General features: G+C 38.1%; 1 long non-coding RNA gene across 1 annotated transcript; it reads right to left on the bottom strand.

The window, feature by feature from the left end:
• Positions 1-9,140: 9,140 nt before the first annotated feature.
• On the bottom strand, positions 9,141-10,002 carry LOC121993672. Its single transcript, XR_006115357.1, has 2 exons — positions 9,923-10,002; positions 9,141-9,819 (listed from the first exon to the last, which is right to left on the bottom strand). It is a non-coding gene; the product is annotated as an uncharacterized LOC121993672 (long non-coding RNA).
• Between the last annotated feature and the right edge of the window lie 9,718 nt (positions 10,003-19,720).

Genomic DNA, 19,720 nt, shown 5'->3' with positions numbered 1-19,720 from the left:
ATCAAATTACCCATATTATATAATAAATAATGATCAAGGCTAATTCCTAATAACTGTTATATCTCATGCAGGTACTGGATATTCTAAAACTAAGCTTGTTTCACTCAGAAATTCAAATGAAATTATCAAATTGACACTGTGAGTTTCGAAGTTTTTCCAGTATTCTCATCTGATTTAGGAATTAGGACATCACTTCTAAATTAATAAGCATGGTTAGAGATTGTTTCTGTATGTGGGTAATATAAATCTATAGATTATGTTTAATTGTTTATTCCTAATTAGATGAATATATGTAGAATTTAGAATTAATGATGTATGACTATTTAGTATTTACAAAATTATTAAAATGTTTGGTTGAAGTTTCCATCTTCTTAAAATTGTATTAGTTATTTCTAGTTTTGTTTGAGATTATGTAATTATTAACAATATAATTAGTTTGCTTAATAGGGGTTATTTTTGCAGATTGAAAATGGAAAATCATAACCTGTTATGAAAAAGGGGAAAACTTTATATCTTTTTTTCAAAAAAAAAAGACCAATATGAAAGTCCCTCAATTCCTAATGATGCCCCCCCCCTTTTGTAGCACATCTTCTGAATTCATATAGTCTTCACCATCTAATTCTGTCACAGAACTATCTATTTCTATTGAACGTGATATGGGACAGAGGAAACAAATATGTGAATATCCAATAAATGAACGAGATCAAGTTCAACGAGCTTACCTAAATGTTGGAGCATATCAACCGAAACTTTTGACATATCAACGAACACAATTTGGTAAGCAACCACGTATATTCCAAGAACATTGGTATAACAAGTTTTGATGGTTGGAATGCTCTTCTTCAACTGATAAGGCATAATGCTTTTATTGCTTTCTTTTTCTTACCGATCCTACTCAACCAGATCTTTCATCATTGGCCATCGATGGATTTAACAGTTGGAAGAGGGTATGTAATGAAGATAAATGTGCATTTCTTACTCATATTGGTACCTCATCTTCAACACATCATAATACATCTTAGATAAAGGTCGAAGGTTTCATGAAACCATCTCAGCATATTGACAAAGTAAAGCTTGTTGTATCAAGTAAGGAAGTTCAAAAAAATCATTTGTGTCTTAAAACCACAATTACAAGTGTTCGGTTGCTTGCACTTAAAGGTTGTTCTTTCAGGGGGCATAATGAATCATCTAAGTAATTGAATCGAGGGAATTTTCTTGAAATGTTGGATGCTTTTGAACGTCTTAATAAAGAAGTTGGGGATGTATTGAGTAGTATTGTAAGAAATAATATATGTTGGTACCCCAAGGTAATTTTGATGTGATTAAATAAGTTAGGTTAGGTCCTGTTGTGTTTAACCATATATCTAAGTGTGCAGGAACTTATAAGTACTGGAAATCGATCAAAAGACCCAGCTAGCGAGAAGGACGACATGGGAGAGAGCCGACGGGCTTGGTGCGTTTGAGCGACGAGGTGCTGCGGAAGAGTACACCGGCAGACGTGAAGGAAGCGTTTAGTGTTTCCATGGGGCGAAAAGCCAGAGTGAAAGATTGCTAAGGTCGCCTTGATAATTGTGTCAAGATGAGATCATTTATGTAATGATCAAAGTAAATGAACTCACCATTTGCTTAAGGCTAGAACGGAATTTATATGTTGAATTCTGGATTAGACATTAGGTATGTCTAGATCGAAATCTGTACGATGTTAAATTTTAAAAAAAACATGCGCTCTTTTTAGTAAAGAGAATAACATCGTAACATGTGATTCATACCACATATGCTATAGCGACAAAAAGAGTAGTAAGAGAATGGATCCCTGCTTTTCTACTATGTGAGACCCTTGAGATTAAGTTAATCTTAATCTTATCCTAAGTGACTATTTAACTGTCTACTTGAAGTTCTGTTCTTCTGCTACTTTAGTATGTTTCCTATTGGCTATGGATGATTCGGTCTATGGAGCATAACTAGGAAAGTGACTGATTATAATGAATAGATTCTAGCTAAAAAAGAAGATTAAGATTAATTTACCTATGTGGCATTCATTCACTAGTATCGGTTACATTTTTAGTTCAGTACATAAAATGTGATTGTGAATAATTGTATTGATTAGAGATGTTGAACATACTCTTGACATAATAGTCATTATGAAGAATTAGAAATGTTCATATTGATGTAAATAATTTAATCTGGAGTAAAGACAAGTTTTGATATCTCTGATTAGTTCTATAGAGCAAACGATTGCTCAGTGTGCTTGCTATCGCACGAACCATTTTTCATAATATATGAAATAGATGTTCTTATTTGGTCTTTGTGACTAATTAATTGATGCTCTGGTCTTTGTGACCTGATCATCATAAAGTCTATATGACTTATTTGGTCTTTGTGACCAATTAATATTTTGCTTTTGCCTTGTGACATGATCATCTTATAGTCTATGTGGCTTACATGGTCTTTGTGACCATATAACCTTTATGGATTGACTTGGACGAGTGGAAGATATTGGACGTTGAGGAGATGAAGGGGCGTCACTTCCCTTTCTTCTCCCTCATTGCTGCAAACATCAAAGAGATGAAGGGGCATCCCTTCCCCTTTGTTTTCCTCACTCAGCTTATATAATGATGCATCCACGAACAATCGAAAGGGGAAGAGGGTGATCAGTGTGTGCACAATGGAGGTGACGACGGCAAAGGAGAACATCCGGACGAAAGGGATTTGGCTCATGAAACTCGAAAGGCTTTCCAGTTTTATTCGTGATCGCTCTTCCAACGTAAAGTAGTAACCAAGTTCGTCTCGGGAGATCACTGTGAGTTATTACATGTTTTAATCTTGTGATTCATGCATATTATGACAACACTATCACGAATATCTAACGAACGAAGAATTATATGGTAGAGAGAAAGAAGACAAATTGAAGGAATCAAGGTAGAAGAATCTCTTCTCTTTGAAATCTCTCTTTACATAAGAACAACTCTTCTTGAAATCTTTTTCTCAAGAATGCTCAATATCTCAACAACTTGCTTGAGAATACACTCTTGCTAGCTCAAGCTCAACCTTTCTTATATGGGGAGCTTTTTCTCGAGTTACAAGTAAACTTTCTTGAATAACAAGAAATCCATGTGGCTTGATGCAAGCTTTTTTTAACAACAAAAAACACATGTGGCTTGAACAACAAACAAGGAAGAAGGAAACCTTCTTGAGCAACTAGTCAAGATTTGAGTAACAAGTTTTAGCGATTTCTTAAGCAACAATTTTTCGTAATTTCTTGAGCAACAAGTCTTAATCAACGACTTGAGAAACAAGTCTTCTTGATTTCTTGAGCACCAAATCTTCATCAAAGACTTGAGCAATAAAGAGATGTGTAAAAAATACTAGCTAGTCCTCGTGCAACTGATCAGTCCACTACGATCAGTAGTATTCACACATCAATGAGTTAGTGTAATCCAGACCTTGGATTTCCACATCAACAACTATGTCCTAGTTTAAATGTCACTCAACTCGGACTAATGTCTCATTCACATCATACTCTATTATTTCCATCCACTACTTTATGTTAAAATAAAAAGAATTCACATATTTTCATAATAGTATGATATGGTCCACTTTGGGCCTAAATCTTCTTAGATTTATTTTTAGGTTCTACCCAAAAGATCTCATACTAATGGAGATATCTTTCATCTTATAAACTCGTGATCTTTTCCATATATTTCAATGTGGTACTTTGATTATATTTCCAATAATCCTCCCCTCAAACAAAATATCATCATTATTATCATGGTCCGGGGTCTTCTCTCAAGCATCCAATCACTATTGTCCTGCTCTTAGCCTTCCCTCAAGTTGTTGTTCCCAGTGGTTATTTTAATGTGATCAACCAAGTTAGGTTATGTTCTGTTTGTTATCAATCCCTGTGTCTAAGTGTGCAGGAGCTTAGGAACACAGGAAGTCGAGTGGAAGACGCAGTTAGTGAGAAGGACGACACGGGGAGGGAGCCAACTAGCTCGTGCATCCGAAGGACGAAAGAGCTGCAGAAGAGTACATCGGTGGACGAAAAGAAGATGCACGACATTCGAGGGACAAGAAGCTGGGACGGAAGCTTGCTCGAGAAGAAGGTCATAAATTGGGTTTGGGTGAGCCCTATTTTGGTTGGCCGCAATCACCCAAGCAATTGGAACTTTGGAAGCTAAAGAGAAGATGAAGAAAAGTTGGAAAAGCAGCTGGAGGCACCCTCAAAAGTAGTTGGAGGCGCCTCTGCCCTCATCAGCTTGAGGGAGCCCTCAATGTTGTTGAGGGCGCCCTCAACTGGGCCAATTTGGTCGTTGGCAAGCAGATAAAGTCTTATCCGCTTAACCCCTTGGAAGCACCCTCAACCCCTTTGTAGGCACCCTCAAGACTCGACATAAGATTTCCAAGAGCTATATAAAGACCCCTGGAGCTAGGAATTAATCAATCAACTCTTGAACTAATTTCCTAGCAACTCTTGAGCTCTTTAAGTGTGTAAAAGGTTTCTCCGCCTTTAGAGAAGGAGGTTCTTAGTGTGCTGTTCAATCGCCTTGGATTAACAATCATCTAAGTTGTAACCAAGTCAAATTGCTGAGTCTTTTCTCTTACTTTGTATTTCTGTTTTATTTTATTATTGTTGCTATTTTAGAGTTGAAAGCTTGAGGAGGGTATTTTTTATTTTTAAGGCAATTCGCCCCTCCCCTCATGTCGGCCCCGCTGCACCAACAAGTGGTATCAGAGTCAGACCGCCTCAGAAAGACTAACCGCCGACTAAAGCATAAAGATCAAGACGATGGCCGGTGCAAATATTCATCCCCCGAAATTCGACGGAGACTTCGCTACACGAAAACGCCGAATGGAGGTATTTTTTAAAACATATTTTGATATTCTTTTAACAATGAAATATGGTTTTACAGTTCCAAAAGATAAAGAAGAATATCAGTGGACAAAGAAGGAGCAAGTCGTTTTCGTGGCCAACAGAAAGGCCAAGTTCCATCTGCTTAGCGTTTTGCAGCCCCAGTAGGTAAGTTGGATCAGAAGCTATAACTCCGCTAAAGACCTTTGGGGAAAATTCCTGGAGCTCCAAGAAGGCACTTTAGAAGCGAAGTTAGCAAGGCAGGGCATCCTCCGAACTCAGCTGACAAATCTCCGGATGAACAATAGCGAAAAGGTAGCACAACTCCAAGCAAGAATAAAGGAGCTGATAACTCAATTGAACAACCTCGGAGAATCGGTAACAAACCGAGACTCGATCCGGTATGAGCTCAACGCCGTCCCAAGAACTCCAGAATGAGCGTACTTAGTAGATACATACTACATCTCTAAGGTCTTTGAGGTAAATACGTTAGAAAATTTATTTTCTACCTTCGAACTTCACGAATCTCAAATTGCAGAACCTAAACAAATAGAGAGGTCAAATCTCAATGTTGCCCTACAAGCCGAGATGGATGATCCCGACTCTGAAGCGTCAATCGACGAAACTGAAGCGGTGTTATTGGTTAGAAAGTTAAATAAGTTTTTAAGACAAATAAATTTAGATCTTAGTCGAGAAAATACCAACGCAACAAAAGGACCGTCTGTTGCTACAATTGCAATGACAAAGGGTACATCAAGGATGACTGCCAAAAATAAAGAAAAGGGACAAGGAAAAGTCTCAAAGACCGACGTCCTCTAAACACAAGAGTCTGAAGGCTATATGGGATGAATCATCATCCTCCGAATTTGAAGTCGAAGCCTATGCTGGACTTGCTCTAACAGCAATCCATCAAGAAGAAGATGAGACAAGCTCATAAATGAGCATAGATGAAGCGGGAGGATCATCAGAAGAAGAAAGCTGCGATGAAAGGGGAGCATCAGAAATTGAGGTAAGTAAGGTATATGCTCTAACTCCCAAGCAGTCCTTTCAGTTCATTAAAGTGCTTACTAAAGATTTAGTTAAATTAGAAAAGGAAAATGGCGAGTTAAAATTAAACTTAACAAAGACATGTCCTCTAGAAATGTAGGATAATCTAAAATTAGAGAATGAAAAATTGAAAAATTGAAAACTGATGCATGCTTTAAACTAAACAAATTTCAAAAATCAAAACTTAGAATTTATGGAAAGTTGAATTGGTACATTAGAAAACATCATGGATAACTCAGAAAAACTCTCAGAAATTATGTTCCCCCTAAGTTTTAGATTAATCTAGTATGAAGGAACATATACTGGGTTCCAAAATCTTTTCTAGATTAAATTTTTGTAAGTTAACGCTTTTAACAAGAAAAATTAAACAGCTAATTTCTTTATAAGACATTATCTAAGAAAGTGGTTGTTGCTCCAATAACCAAGAAGGCCTAGTGCCTTACCACTGTCTGGAAGTCAAAATATTGAAACAAAATATTTAATTAACTTACTCATAAAGCAGGAAAATAAAAATTAGATAATGCTTTAATAAGTTTTTTTAAACATTTTTGGAAATTTCTCAAAAATATTTTGTTTAAATTTCCTAGAGGTTAGAGTTGTTCTTAACTTAGAATTTATTTTGAAAAATTTCTACCCCGTTTTTTGCTGTGATCAAAGGGGGAGAGATAGGGAATAAGTTTAGGGGGAGTTTTAAAAGAGTTAATATTTTAAAAAAAATTACATAGTGTTTCAAATTCTTTATTGCAATCTTTATGCTTAAAGTGTTAGATTAGTAATTTCTTTAAATTACTACTTGTCTGTTTTTTCCCTAACTTGAACTTGGGTTGATGCACATCAAAAAGGGGGAGATTGTTGTTCCCCCATGATTGTTTTGATGTAATCAACCAAGTTAGGTTAGGTCATGTTTGTTATTGATCCCTGTGTCTAAGTGTGCAGGAGCTTAGGAGCGCAGGAAGTCAAGTGGAAGACGCAGCTAGCGAGAAGGACGACACGGGAAGGGATCCGATGGGCTCGGTGCGTCCGAAGGACGAAAGAGCTGCGAAAGAGTACACCGGTGGAAGAGAAGAACGTGCACTACGTTCGAGGGATGAGAACCCGGGATGGAAGCTTGCTTGAAGAGAAGGCCGAAAATTGGGTTCGGGTGAGCCCTATTACGGTTCGCCGCAATCACCCAAGCAGTCGAAACTTCGAAAGCTAAAGAGAAGATGAAGAAATGTTGGAAAAGCAGCTAGAGGCAACCTCAACAGTCTTTGGAGGCGCCTCTGCCCTCAACAGCATTGAGGGTGCCCTCAATGCACTTGAGGACACCCTCAACTGGGTCAATTTGGCCGTTGGCAAGCGGATAAAGTTTTATCAGCTTATCCCCTTGGAGGCGCCCTCAACCCCTTTGGAGACACCCTCAAGCCTCGAGATAGGATTTCCAGGAGCTATATAAAGGCACATGGAGCTAGGAATTACTCAATCAACTCTTGTAGTAATTTCCTAGCAACTCTTGAGCTCTTTAAGTGTGTAAAAGGCTTCTCCGCTTTCATAGAAAGAGATTCTTAGTGTGCTTGCTATTCTACCGCCTTGGATTAACAACCATCTAGGTTGTAACCAAGTCAAATTGATGAGTCTTTTCTCTTACTTTGTATTTCTGTTTTATTTTATTATTTTTTTATTTTAGAATTGAAAACATAAGGAGAGTATTTTTTTTATTTTTCAATCAATTCACCCCTCCCCTCTTGTCGGCCTCGCTGTAGCAACACAAGTATTTGGTCAATCGAGGTCACTCCTCTCCTCTAAGGCTTTTTCGAGAGCAGATATCCTGGACTACTTTTTAGTGGTCTAGGGGATGGACCACTCATATTCGCGATCACGATCCGGCCGCAATTGGTTGCGATCCCTTCCTAGGTTCACCGTCCCCACCAGGTTATAGTATGGTTCGAAGCAAGCGGTCGGAGGACGCCCGGTGGTCAGCCTCGGTCGGTGCCCAGCAATCTGACCACTTGGCCACCACCAGTGGCCTCCGAGCAGCCTCCAGCTGCTCACTCCGAACCAAACTATAATCTGGTGGGGACAATGAACCCAGGAATGGATCGCAACCAATTGCGGCCGAATCACGGCCACAATTCGGCCGCAAATATGAGTGGTCCATCCCCTGGACCCCAAAAAGTTATCCAGGAGATCCTGCCTCGACTTTTTCACCACATAGGGTTAATTACCTAGGATTTTCATCAAGCATCTTACTACCTTTTGACTTAATTGGACTTTTCATCATTTAGAATTCACTCCTCCGGGATTTTCGTCAAGCATCTGATCACCATTGACTTGTTTGGACATTTCTCTTAGAGTTCACTTCTCTTGAAGCCCCACCTCCTTCGTTCAAGGCTACTATTCCATCCATATGGCTTGATTTGGAATATGACTCTAATACCACTTGTTAAAACAAAGAATTTACATATCTCAATAGTATAATATTATCTACTTTAAGCCTAAGTCTTTATGGATTTATTTTTTGATTCTATATCAAAGAATATCATATCAATAAAAATATCCTTCATGTTATAAACTTATCATCTTTTTTATATATTTCTAATATAAAATTTTGATTTGATTGTATTCCCAATACTTTATTCCTTTAGCATTTTTTCAACAATATGCTTAACTATTATAGCACGAAACCTTGTGTCCCCACGGGAATATCTAATTGGCTAGAGGATGACAGACTTACTATAATGAGATTAGGGATCAATTTCTGACGGACGCATATCATCGGAGAAAAAAACTCCTCCCATCCCCTATCCACTTAGATGGTCAATTATAAATTGATTCTATAATTTATCTCCCGTTATGTAATCTAGGATTAAACTATGAGTAATATTTGAGATGAATATAATCATCTATAATATAAAAGTGAAAGTAGTTAATTTATAAGTCTTCGAACATTCCTCCATTAATATTTTATGCTTAAAAAAAACCTCAGTAAATTATGTAATAACAAGAAGAATACAACTACCTTTCTTCCTGTCATTTGTCTCTTGGACCAATTCTTTCCATAAATCTCGTTGATACAAATTTGTATATGGGTCTATTTCTGTCATTTGTAGCATCCTTATTTCACCCTAAGAAAAAATCTAAAATATTATAAATTGATGTAAGGTTGTTGAAATTAGAATGATCTGACATTTAATTAATCAAAACCCAGGGATGAAATTATGATGTTGACTGTTTATGATCTCTTTCACAGAGTTGACTCGACCCATTTGCAAAATAAAATAGTCCACGTACAAATATTACATTAACCAATAGTCAAGGAAATTACAACGACTTTATGATAGAAACACAAATAATAAACTAATTAATTAGAAACCCTACCAACAAACAACATATATAATATATGTTTACTTTTACAAATCCAAATTGCATGCAACTTCTACGTACTGAAACTACTCTTTCTACTGTCTCTCAAATCCCATGCAACTTCTTCAATGTCCTCCTTTAATTTATTACTTGCATTCCCTTTATATCTCCTGTAGTTATGTGAGCGGGAGCAGGAGCAGGAGCAGGAGCAGGAGCGGGAGCGGTGGGGAGGGGTTGGGAGGGGGAGGGGGAGGGGAGGGGGTGGCAGGGGGAGGGGGTTTGATTATAGATTCTTAACTGATTATATGTTAAGAGTCTCCATTCTCTCCAATTGCCACATATGGTTTTGATATGAAAGAGTTTATTGACTTTAATGACTCGATCTTGACTAATATCAAGTGCATAGTCTTTGATTATTTGCTGATATTCAGCTTCTAAATCAAAAGTATTACTCATGATAGATACTTTGATTTAGGTGTTGAATTCGCAACAAATGAATTCACTTTATCAGCGGCTCTGATGGCATTTAATTTGGTCCACGACGATCTTGTTCTGATATCACGGTGATCTATCCCGAAGCTCTGTTCATTATATTTCAACATAATATAGTAGTAGTTAAAGAAAAACAAGCTAGTAGAGAAGTACTTAACTGTTCTCTGAATACATACTTAAAAGCTGACTTACTTGTAGGATGAGATTTGATGATCTGTGGATCCTTTTGGGATTGTTGGGGCTACTCCTTTCTCTGGATATTTGCCTTCTTTTATAGCCGAGAGGCCGAGATACAATTATTGGAGTCTTACGTAAGTGCTTACGTTTTGTTCCCTTGATGAATGAAGTCATCACCAATTCGTTGGCTGACGTCAAAAAAAAATTGAGGATGCCAATTCGTATGTATTGGATCAGATTGGATCGGGTAGAATTTTTTTAACCAAATTCGAATCGGATCTGAACTTAAATTTAACCCGAAACTTTTAAATTCAAATCTGAATCCGACCAACTTAAATTCGACCCGGATAATCCGAAAATTCAATTCAAAACGACTTTATTTTTTTTATTATTTTTCCTATAATTCTTTACTTTTATCCCAATACTTCATCATTATCATACTAACATTGATATTAATATACATTAAAACATCTTAATTTTTAAAATAAAATTTAATTTAACCGTAAAAATCGAATAAACCCTATATTTGAATCAATCTGGGTAAACCCGAACCCGATTTGACCCAATTCGAAAATTTTCAACCCGAAAATGCTCTAACCCAAATCCGACCTAATCCAAAAATGTTCAATCCGAATCTGATTTTTTTCGAATCGATTCGAATTGGATTGTCAGATCAAATTCATTTTTACACTCCTAAAGAACACATAATTTCAAAATTGATTTCTACAATCGAAATAAAATTGATTTTATATTTATATTATTTTAATAAAATATAATATTTTAAAAAACTTAAGACAGAATTTGAAATATAATTTGAATTAGTATGACTTTCTCTGAAAAAATCAGTTTAAAATATAATGAAATTTTAAGGTAAAAAAATTATTTTAAATTTATATAAATTAGAGATAAAATTACTATGAAATATAATTAAATTGTACTATTTTTTTAAAAAATATCATTTAAAATATAATAAAAAATTATAGAAGAAAAAAATATCAATAAATTAAGAAAATTAGAGACCTAATTGATACAAATTTATAATTTTATTTTAATATTAATAAAATATATAAATTTTTAAAAACGTACTATTGTAAAATATATAGAGGGAAAATTATATATGAATTAAAAATATATAAATTTATATTATTTTTATCAAAAAAAATTTGAGATTAATGAATTTTTATATATTTTTTACTATTAAGATGTAAAATGATTCCACTTATTGTAAAGTATAATAAAACGTAAAATATAATTTAACATCAAATTCAACGTACATTTGATTTTTTTTTCTTTTTCATATATGCATTTCCCTACTTCAGCATTGACTCATCTATTTAAGGTGCATTTGGTTCAAATTATAATATATAATTGTGATATTTTACCATATATATATATATATATATATATAACTAATTTTTTTATTATTTTATGTGTTTTTATTTTTAGATAGTTTTAATTATATATATAAGTTTTTATGTAAAAGGTATTAATGCTCGGATAATACATGATATTGAATAGAATTGGATTCAGTTTTTTTATTTTATTTTTTAGGTTATTTAATAATATTAGATAGTCATAAAAAAAAAGAGGTAGAGATTAAAAGAATGAGAAACATAAAAAAAAAATATTGATTAAAAATAATTTGTTGACCGTAAAGGGATGGTAAATTAGGAGGAGAAAAAAAAGTCGCACGAGAAAGACATAAAAATAAAATTAAAGAAATGAGTGGAAAAGAAAAAAAAATTCAACAAATTTTAACACACGTTTCACTAAAATCATGTTTATTTATCAGTGAATGCTAAGGTGTTGGATTCGGCACCAAGTTTATGTGCATTTGATCTGGTCGATTAGATCAGGAATAAAAGCAAATAAGTAACAAATAAAACCTTAGGAAAAATAGACAATGTAAACAAACGCAATTTTATGACAAAGCGAGCTCTCTTTTTTTGTTGGTGCAATATCCATCAGGTCAAGGTTGACCTGGTTGATCAAGCTTGGTCTTGGTTTGGGTTTCGATGTTTGACAATGCAAGGTTGAATGAAGAAGAGTCAAGTAGGTCAAGGATTGACCGGATACTTGACTGGGAAGTCCTAGTGAGTGAAGCTAGGCAGGAGGGAAATCCTGGTGAGTGAAGCCAGGTGAAAGACCTAGTGAGTGAAGCTAGGCAATTGGGAAGTCCTAGTGAGTGAAGCTAGGCAGAAGGAAATCCTGGTGAGTGAAGCCAGGTGAAAGACCTAGTGAGTGAAGCTAGACAATTGGGAAATTCTAGTGAGTGAAGCTAGGTAGAAGGAAAATCCTGGTGAGTGAAGCCAAGTGAAAGTCCTAGTGAGTGAAGCTAGGCAATTGGGAAAGTCCTGGTGAGTGAAGCTAGGCAATTGGGAAAGTCCTAGTGAGTGAAGCTAGGCAGAAGGAAAATCCTGGTGAGTGAAGCCAGGTGAAAGACCTAGTGAGTGAAGCTAGGCAATTGGGAAAGTCCTGGTGAGTGAAGCCAGGCAAGAGAAATCCAGATGGGTCAAGGTTGACCAGACATCTGGTGAGAGTCCAAGTAGGTCAAAGGCATTGACCGGATACTTGGCACGAGGAAAGGAAAACCAAGTAGGTCAAAGGAGTGACCGGATACTTGGCACAAAGAGAAAAGTCTAAGTGGGTCAAAGGGATTGACCGGACACTTGGTGGGAAGTTCTAGCAGGTCAAAGGAGTGACTAGATGCTAGGCATGATGTACCAATAGGTCAAGGTTGACCGGATGTTGGTTTGAGAGGCTAAGGACTTGGTTTTGGGCAAAAGCCAAGAGCTGGATCGATCAGTGGATCGATCCAGGAGCTGGATCAATCAATGGATCGATCCAGGCCTTTCCCAGCGAACAGAGAGCCTCTGGATCGATCCGTGGATCGATCCAGAGGTCCCAATCGATCAGCCAATCGATTGGGACGCTGCTGGTTCGCGCGATAACCGCTGGATCGATCGGTGGATTGATCCAGGCGTTTTCTCCAGAGCACAGAGGCGCTCTGGATCGATCCGTGGATCGATCCAAAGCCTCCCCGATCGATTGGGAGTTTTCAAATCGATCGGGATTCGACCGTTAGCGTCGATTTAAGCCGCAGGCGTTCATTTCCTTCGGAATCTCTTCACCGATTTATTCCAGATTCATCACAGCTCCTCCCCAGCACTCTCTAAGCTCCTCACCGCCAGTTCTTGAAGGTTCTTGGAGGTTCATCCAAGTCAAGAGGCGAGTTGCAACGAGAAGAAGAAGAAGCTAGGGTTTTTACTGCATCTCTTGTAAGCTTTTGCTTATTCTTTACTACCCTTTCTTCTACTTGTATTGAGAGTCTTGTAGGGCTTCTCCGCCTTCGGTAGTTACCGAAAAGGAGTGTTTATTAGTGGAGGTGTGTGTGTGTGCGTGGATCCTTGGACTAGTCACCTCTTGTGAGGTGGATACCAAGTAAAATCCTATTGTTAGCATTGTTGTAGTTTGTTCCTTTGTATTCCGCTGCGCATCACTTTGAAGAAACAAGCAACGAAGCACGACGAGCACACGCGAAGCTATTCACCCCCCCTCTAGCTACTTTTCGGTCCTAACAAGTGGTATCAGAGCGAGGCCGCTCTTCACCGGAATCATCGCCGGAAGGGTCAAGCATAACAAGAAGAGCTAGAGGGTGAAGAAGTTGAAGCAAAATTGTCAAAGTCAAAGAAATTCAAAAGCTCAACTTCTACAATGGAATTCCGAGATGGGCTCGGATTCGACACGAGGGTGGCTCCACCATACACTTCCACGAGCTTCGATTCTTAGAAATCAAGAATCGAAAATTTTCTTATGATGGAGATAGAGCAATGGTTTGCTCTTATGGAAGGCTTCAAGACTCCAACAAACTCAAAGGGCAAAGATCTCAAGAGGAGCAAGTGGAGCCAAGAGCAAGTCCAAAGGTGTGAGGCAAATGACAAAGTGACCAAGCTTTTGGTAAATTTATTGCCAAGCACCATCCTTTGCAAGATTGGAGAATTTGAAGATGCAAAGGAATTATGGAGTAAATTGGTCAAGCTTCATGAAGAGATCCCCTCCACTGTACAAGAGCAAGAAGAATCCAGAGAGGGTGACTCTTTGGAGCAAGACCAAGAGGAGGACTCCGAGGTTCAGAGATGCTCAACCTCCGAAGAAGAAGTCCAAGAAGAAGCTTCATTTTCAAGGGAGTGCAATGAAGAGAACAAGGAGGGAGCATACTCCTTGTTCAATGTACAAGATGATGAAGCCTCCACCTCTAGGATTGGGGGGAGTGTAGATCAATGAACCCGAAGCAAGAAGAGGCCTCCACATCCGGGTCAAGTGAAGAAGAAGAAGATGGTGCCACCTCCAAAATTCAAGAAATATCAAATGGAGGAGCAAGTGTCATCCCTACACAAGAAGGTATAAATGTTTCAATTAAAAATAAAAATCATATAATATGTTTTGAGTGTAGGGAAAGTGGGCACTACAAGAGCAAGTGTCCCAACTTGGCCAAGAAGAAGGGTCAAGTGACACAACAGGGCAAGGAGAAGCCCAAGGAGACCACCCCCGGGACAAAGAAGAGCAAGGAGTACATTGTGTGCTTCTTGTGTCAACAAAAAGGGCATTACCGAAGTCAATGCCCCAAGGGGAAGAAGATGGTCAAGGCTCAAGGAGGCACTAGTCAAGAGGGAGCCTCCAAGGTAAGGAAGAAGGTAACATTTATTGAGCCTACCCCTTTACGTTATGGTAAAAAGCATGATAGTTCTAATTTTTATCATTTTAATGCAATTTACCATAAGAATAGAAAGCATGAGGGCATTAAGGAAAAGCATGTGGCCCTACATGCCAAGACTACCCAACCTAAGGTTAGGAAGGTAGATAGACATTTGGGCAAGAACACTAAGGATAATAGATACAAGCTCAAGAATAAAAGTGCTCATGGATCAAATGAAAAATAAAATACTAAGGACTTAGTGAGGGAAAATCAAGTCTTGACCTCAAGACTTGATAAATTAGAAAAGACCCTAAAAAGATTGGAAAATATCCTATTAGGGCAAAATGAGCATAACCTAGGTTTAGGGGTACAAAAACCATCAAATGGCCATAGAGGTTTGGGATACAAACCCAAAGCAAAAAAGGATGTGTCTAGTTATCATAGAGTTCCATATAGTTATGGAACAAACCCTAAGTCTAGAGGTCAAGTCAAGGATACAAGGGAAGATATCCTTAGAAGTATCTTTGCAACCAAAGTGACTAAGACTTCTAAGAAGTCTAAGAAAGTCACTAACAAGGCCACAAGGGAGGCTATCCCTAGAGTTGACCTAGAAAATGTGACCAAGGCTTCTAAGAAGCCCAAAAAGGTCACTAGGAAGGTATCTAGGGAAGTTATCCCTAGTGAGTACCTAGAGCATCCAAGGAGCACCAATAGGTGTTGGGTTCCTAGGAGCATCTTCTCTACCCCATAGATGGGTTAGAGAGTGTCAACTCCGATTAGAAGGGTAGTTAACCCAACTTTGAGAAAATTGACACTCAAGGAGCATTTTCAAGGTTTTTGTTAACCTTTAAAAATGAAATGGAATTATTATTTACTCCTTGAAAGAGTAAAATGTGCCTAATGGTGGAAAAATTGATTTTATCTTAAAATGGCATAAATTGGGAAAATCTAGAGAAATACCAAGTTGGGATTTTGGTATTCTCTTAGAAATTTAAGACAATCCGGGCCCTGATTTATGTGATTACTCTTGAGGAAAAATGGAATATGCCAACATTTGAGGATATGCTTAATTTTTAAGTGGCATAAACAAATCAAGAGAAATAGAAATGTCAATTTAGGTTTTGGCATTTCTTTGAAGCATTTAGGGCAATCTAGGTTTAACGTTTTAAGTTAAAACAAGTGGTATATTTTGAGTTAGCTAAGTGGTTAAGGATACTTAGAAAGGTAATCTAGGTATATTTTATTTATGCTAAACCTTGCCATGATTGTTTGCCCATTATATGCCATGGCATCATGTTTTATTTTTTTTATTATGAAAAATCCAAAAATACCATGTCATGACATTCATATATCATGTAGTTATAGGAATCTTTCTTTTGAAAGCTATTTCATTTTGATGTATGCCATAACATTATCATGCATTGTGTTTAATTCCTTAAAAGCAAGGACAAATGGCATTTATCAACAAGTGTTTTCAACAAGTGTTGTCAACAAGTGGTATTAACAAGTAACATCCTAAGTGGATGTTCAATATCCACAAAATGCCTAGATAGATATGCATGATCCCTAGATTAGGGCAAAACCAAAATTTACATCTCACAAAGACCTATAAGATGACTTGTATGTATTTTTGTGCACAATAGATACAAGTGAGATGTTAGGATGATGAACAAAACTCAACATGTTGATTTAGTGCATTTCTTTGAGTTTTAAGTTCATCAAAACACATAGTTATGTGTTTTCCCATCATTGGGAAAGCTAATGTACAAGTCATGTGCATTAAGCCCAAGGAACATGGTGGGATATTGGTTGTGAAAATGTTTTTAAAATAATCTTGGAAAACCTTGGTGAAGGCTATCTTTTGATAGTAATCACCATTGAATAGTTAGACACAAACTTGAAGAAAACACTAAAGTTTTTACAAGTTCTCAAGTTTGTGTCAATCTTTGAAAATATGATGTATTTTCATAGAAAACTATTTTTCCATGATAAATTATACCCTAAATAATGTCTACACAAATTTTTACGATTTTTGGAATTTTGTAGAATTTTCTAGGGGTTTCTGAAATTGGCTGAAATTGAATTTCAGCAATTTCAGGCCTCCAATCGATCAGTGGATCGATTGGAGTGCCTCAATCGATCAGCCGATCGATTGAGAAAGCATTTCTCGCGAACAAAAGCTCGCTGGATGGATCAGCCGATCAATCCAAGAAGACTGAATCGATCAGTGGATCGATTCAGCAGGTTTCAATCGATTGGAACCCAACTCCAATCGATTGAAGATGCTGATTTTGGCTGGGAAAGATTATTTTCAGCATTTTGAACCTATTTTAGTCTAGGTAACCATTCCAAACCCTTGAAAATATATTTGTATACATAAAAAGGGTGTTTTCGTGTCGAAAACAAGGATGGATTGGTTAAGGAAGGCTAAGTTGAAGTTTAGGTTGAGGTTTGTTTCAAATTTTGAATATTTGAACCTCAAAACTTCTAAAATTGGGTTTTCTAAAGTTTTAGGGATTCCAAGTCATTGTTGGTGCAATGACAGAAGTTACCACCATGTCTTTAGGGGGAGGGACTCTTTAAAGATATGAAAATTATTTTTCATGAACCTTGGAAGGTGGTTAACCTTCCGTTAAGAACATGCTCAAGGTTGAGCGTTTGAACCTTAATGGGGAGTGGATATCCTCATTGTTCAAGTGGTTTCAAGTGGATAATGCTCAAGGTTGGGCATTTGCCTACATTGGGGGAGAATGTAGGGTTAAGGATAATGAAGGGTATGGGACCTTCATTATCGTGTTGATCACAACGAGTGAAGTTGTGAACAACGATGAGCAACTCTTCAGGGGGAGAGTTTTCAACAAGTGAATTTGTTGATGTGTGCCCAAAAATGGGGCAATGGTTTGATGTGTGCCAATAGGGGGAGAATGAAAGGAAATAAGTTAGGCTTTTATCACCTAGAGGGAGTTTGCCCTCTTAGGGGGAGAATGAAGGGCTTAACTTATGTATTCATTACCTAGTGGCATGAAGAAGGTTTAGGCTATGAGATTAGCCTAACTTACATGTGGTATTGTAAGTGATAGTGTTGGTATTATCAAACATCAAAAAGGGGGAGATTGTTTGTGCAACATCCCTCAGGTCAAGGTTGACCTGGTTGACCAAGCTTGGTCTTGGTTTGGGTTTCGATGTTTGACAATGCAAGGTTGAATGAAGAAGAGTCAAGTAGGTCAAGGATTGATCGGATACTTGACTGGGAAGTCCTAGTGAGTGAAGCTAGGCAGGAGGGAAATCCTGGTGAGTGAAGCCAGGTGAAAGACCTAGTGAGTGAAGCTAGGCAATTGAGAAGTCCTAGTGAGTGAAGCTAGGCAGAAGGAAATCCTGGTGAGTGAAGCCAGGTGAAAGACCTAGTGAGTGAAGCTAGGCAATTGGGAAGTCCTAGTGAGTGAAGCTAGGCAGAAGGAAAATCCTGATGAGTGAAGCCAGGTGAAAGTCCTAGTGAGTGAAGCTAGGCAATTGGGAAAGTCCTGGTGAGTGAAGCTAGGCAATTGGGAAAGTCCTGGTGAGTGAAGCTAGGCAATTGGGAAAGTCCTAGTGAGTGAAGCTAGGTAGAAGGAAAATCCTGGTGAGTGAAGCCAGGTGAAAGACTTAGTGAGTGAAGCTAGGCAATTGGGAAAGTCCTGGTGAGTGAAGCCAGGCAAGAGAAATCCAGATGGGTCAAGGTTGACCAGACATCTGGTGAGAGTCCAAGTAGGTCAAAGGCATTGACCGGATACTTGGCACGAGGAAGGGAAAACCAAGTAGGTCAAAGGAGTGACCGGATACTTGGCACAAAGAGAAAAGTCCAAGTGGGTCAAAGGGATTGACCGGACACTTGGTGGGAAGTCCTAGCAGGTCAAAGGAGTGACCAGATGCTAGGCATGATGTACCAATAGGTCAAGGTTGACCGGATGTTGGTTTGAGAGGCTAAGGACTTGGTTTTGGGCAAAAGCCAAGAGCTGGATCGATCAGTGGATCGATCCAGGAGCTGGATCGATCAATGGATCGATCCAGGCCTTTTCCAGCGAATAGAGAGCCTCTGGATCGATCCAGAGGTCCCAATCGATCAGCCGATCAATTGGGACGCTGCTGGTTCGCGCGATAAGCGCTGGATCGATCGGTGGATCGATCCATGCGTTTTCTCCAGAGCACAGAGGCGCTCTGGATCGATCCGTGGATCGATCCAAAGCCTCCCCGATCGATTGGGAGTTTTCAAATCGATCGGGATTCGACCGTTAGCGTCGATTTAAGCCGCAGGCGTTCATTTCCTTCGGAATCTCTTCACCGATTTATTCCAGATTCATCACAGCTCCTCCCCAGCACTCTCTAAGCTCCTCACCGCCAATTCTTGAAGGTTCTTGGAGGTTCATCCAAGTCAAGAGGCGAGTTGCAACGAGAAGAAGAAGAAACTAGGGTTTTTACTGCATCTCTTGTAAGCTTTTGCTTATTCTTTACTACCCTTTCTTCTACTTGTATTGAGAGTCTTGTAGGGCTTCTCCGCCTTCGATAGTTACCGAAAAGGAGTGTTTATTAGTGGAGGTGTGTGTGTGTGCGTGGATCCTTGGACTAGTCACCTCTTGTGAGGTGGATACCAAGTAAAATCCTATTGTTAGCATTGTTGTAGTTTGTTTCTTTGTATTTCGCTGCGCATCACTATGAAGAAACAAGCAACGAAGCACGACGAGCACACGCGAAGCTATTCACCCCCCCCTCTAGCTACTTTTCAGTCCTAACATTTTTTTGGTAATTCCATGGTTTCTGAATTTTAATTCACAGGTAAACAAAAGGAAAGAGCAAGAAAGAATTCAACTAGCTAGCTTTAGTTCAGAATGGATGGAAACAGTTCCTGCGAAGAAGGGATACATCAACACCTGGGCGACCACCTTAACAGATTCAATCAGCTTTCCTGCCTCGACTGCTTTTCGAGCAACAAAATCAGCAATGTTCGCACCAAAACTCACACCAAGAAGAATACACCTATTCCAAAAATATCAGGCAAACCTTAGGTCAACTTATGTAAATTGATACCAATAACACAAACTGTAAATGGAACCAAAAATAATGAAAAATTTGTAATTATGATG

This window comes from Zingiber officinale, chromosome 6A (assembly GCF_018446385.1).
Source record: "Zingiber officinale cultivar Zhangliang chromosome 6A, Zo_v1.1, whole genome shotgun sequence".
Taxonomy (NCBI): Eukaryota; Viridiplantae; Streptophyta; class Magnoliopsida; order Zingiberales; family Zingiberaceae; genus Zingiber; species Zingiber officinale.
This window is presented reverse-complemented; position numbering and strand designations above follow the sequence as displayed.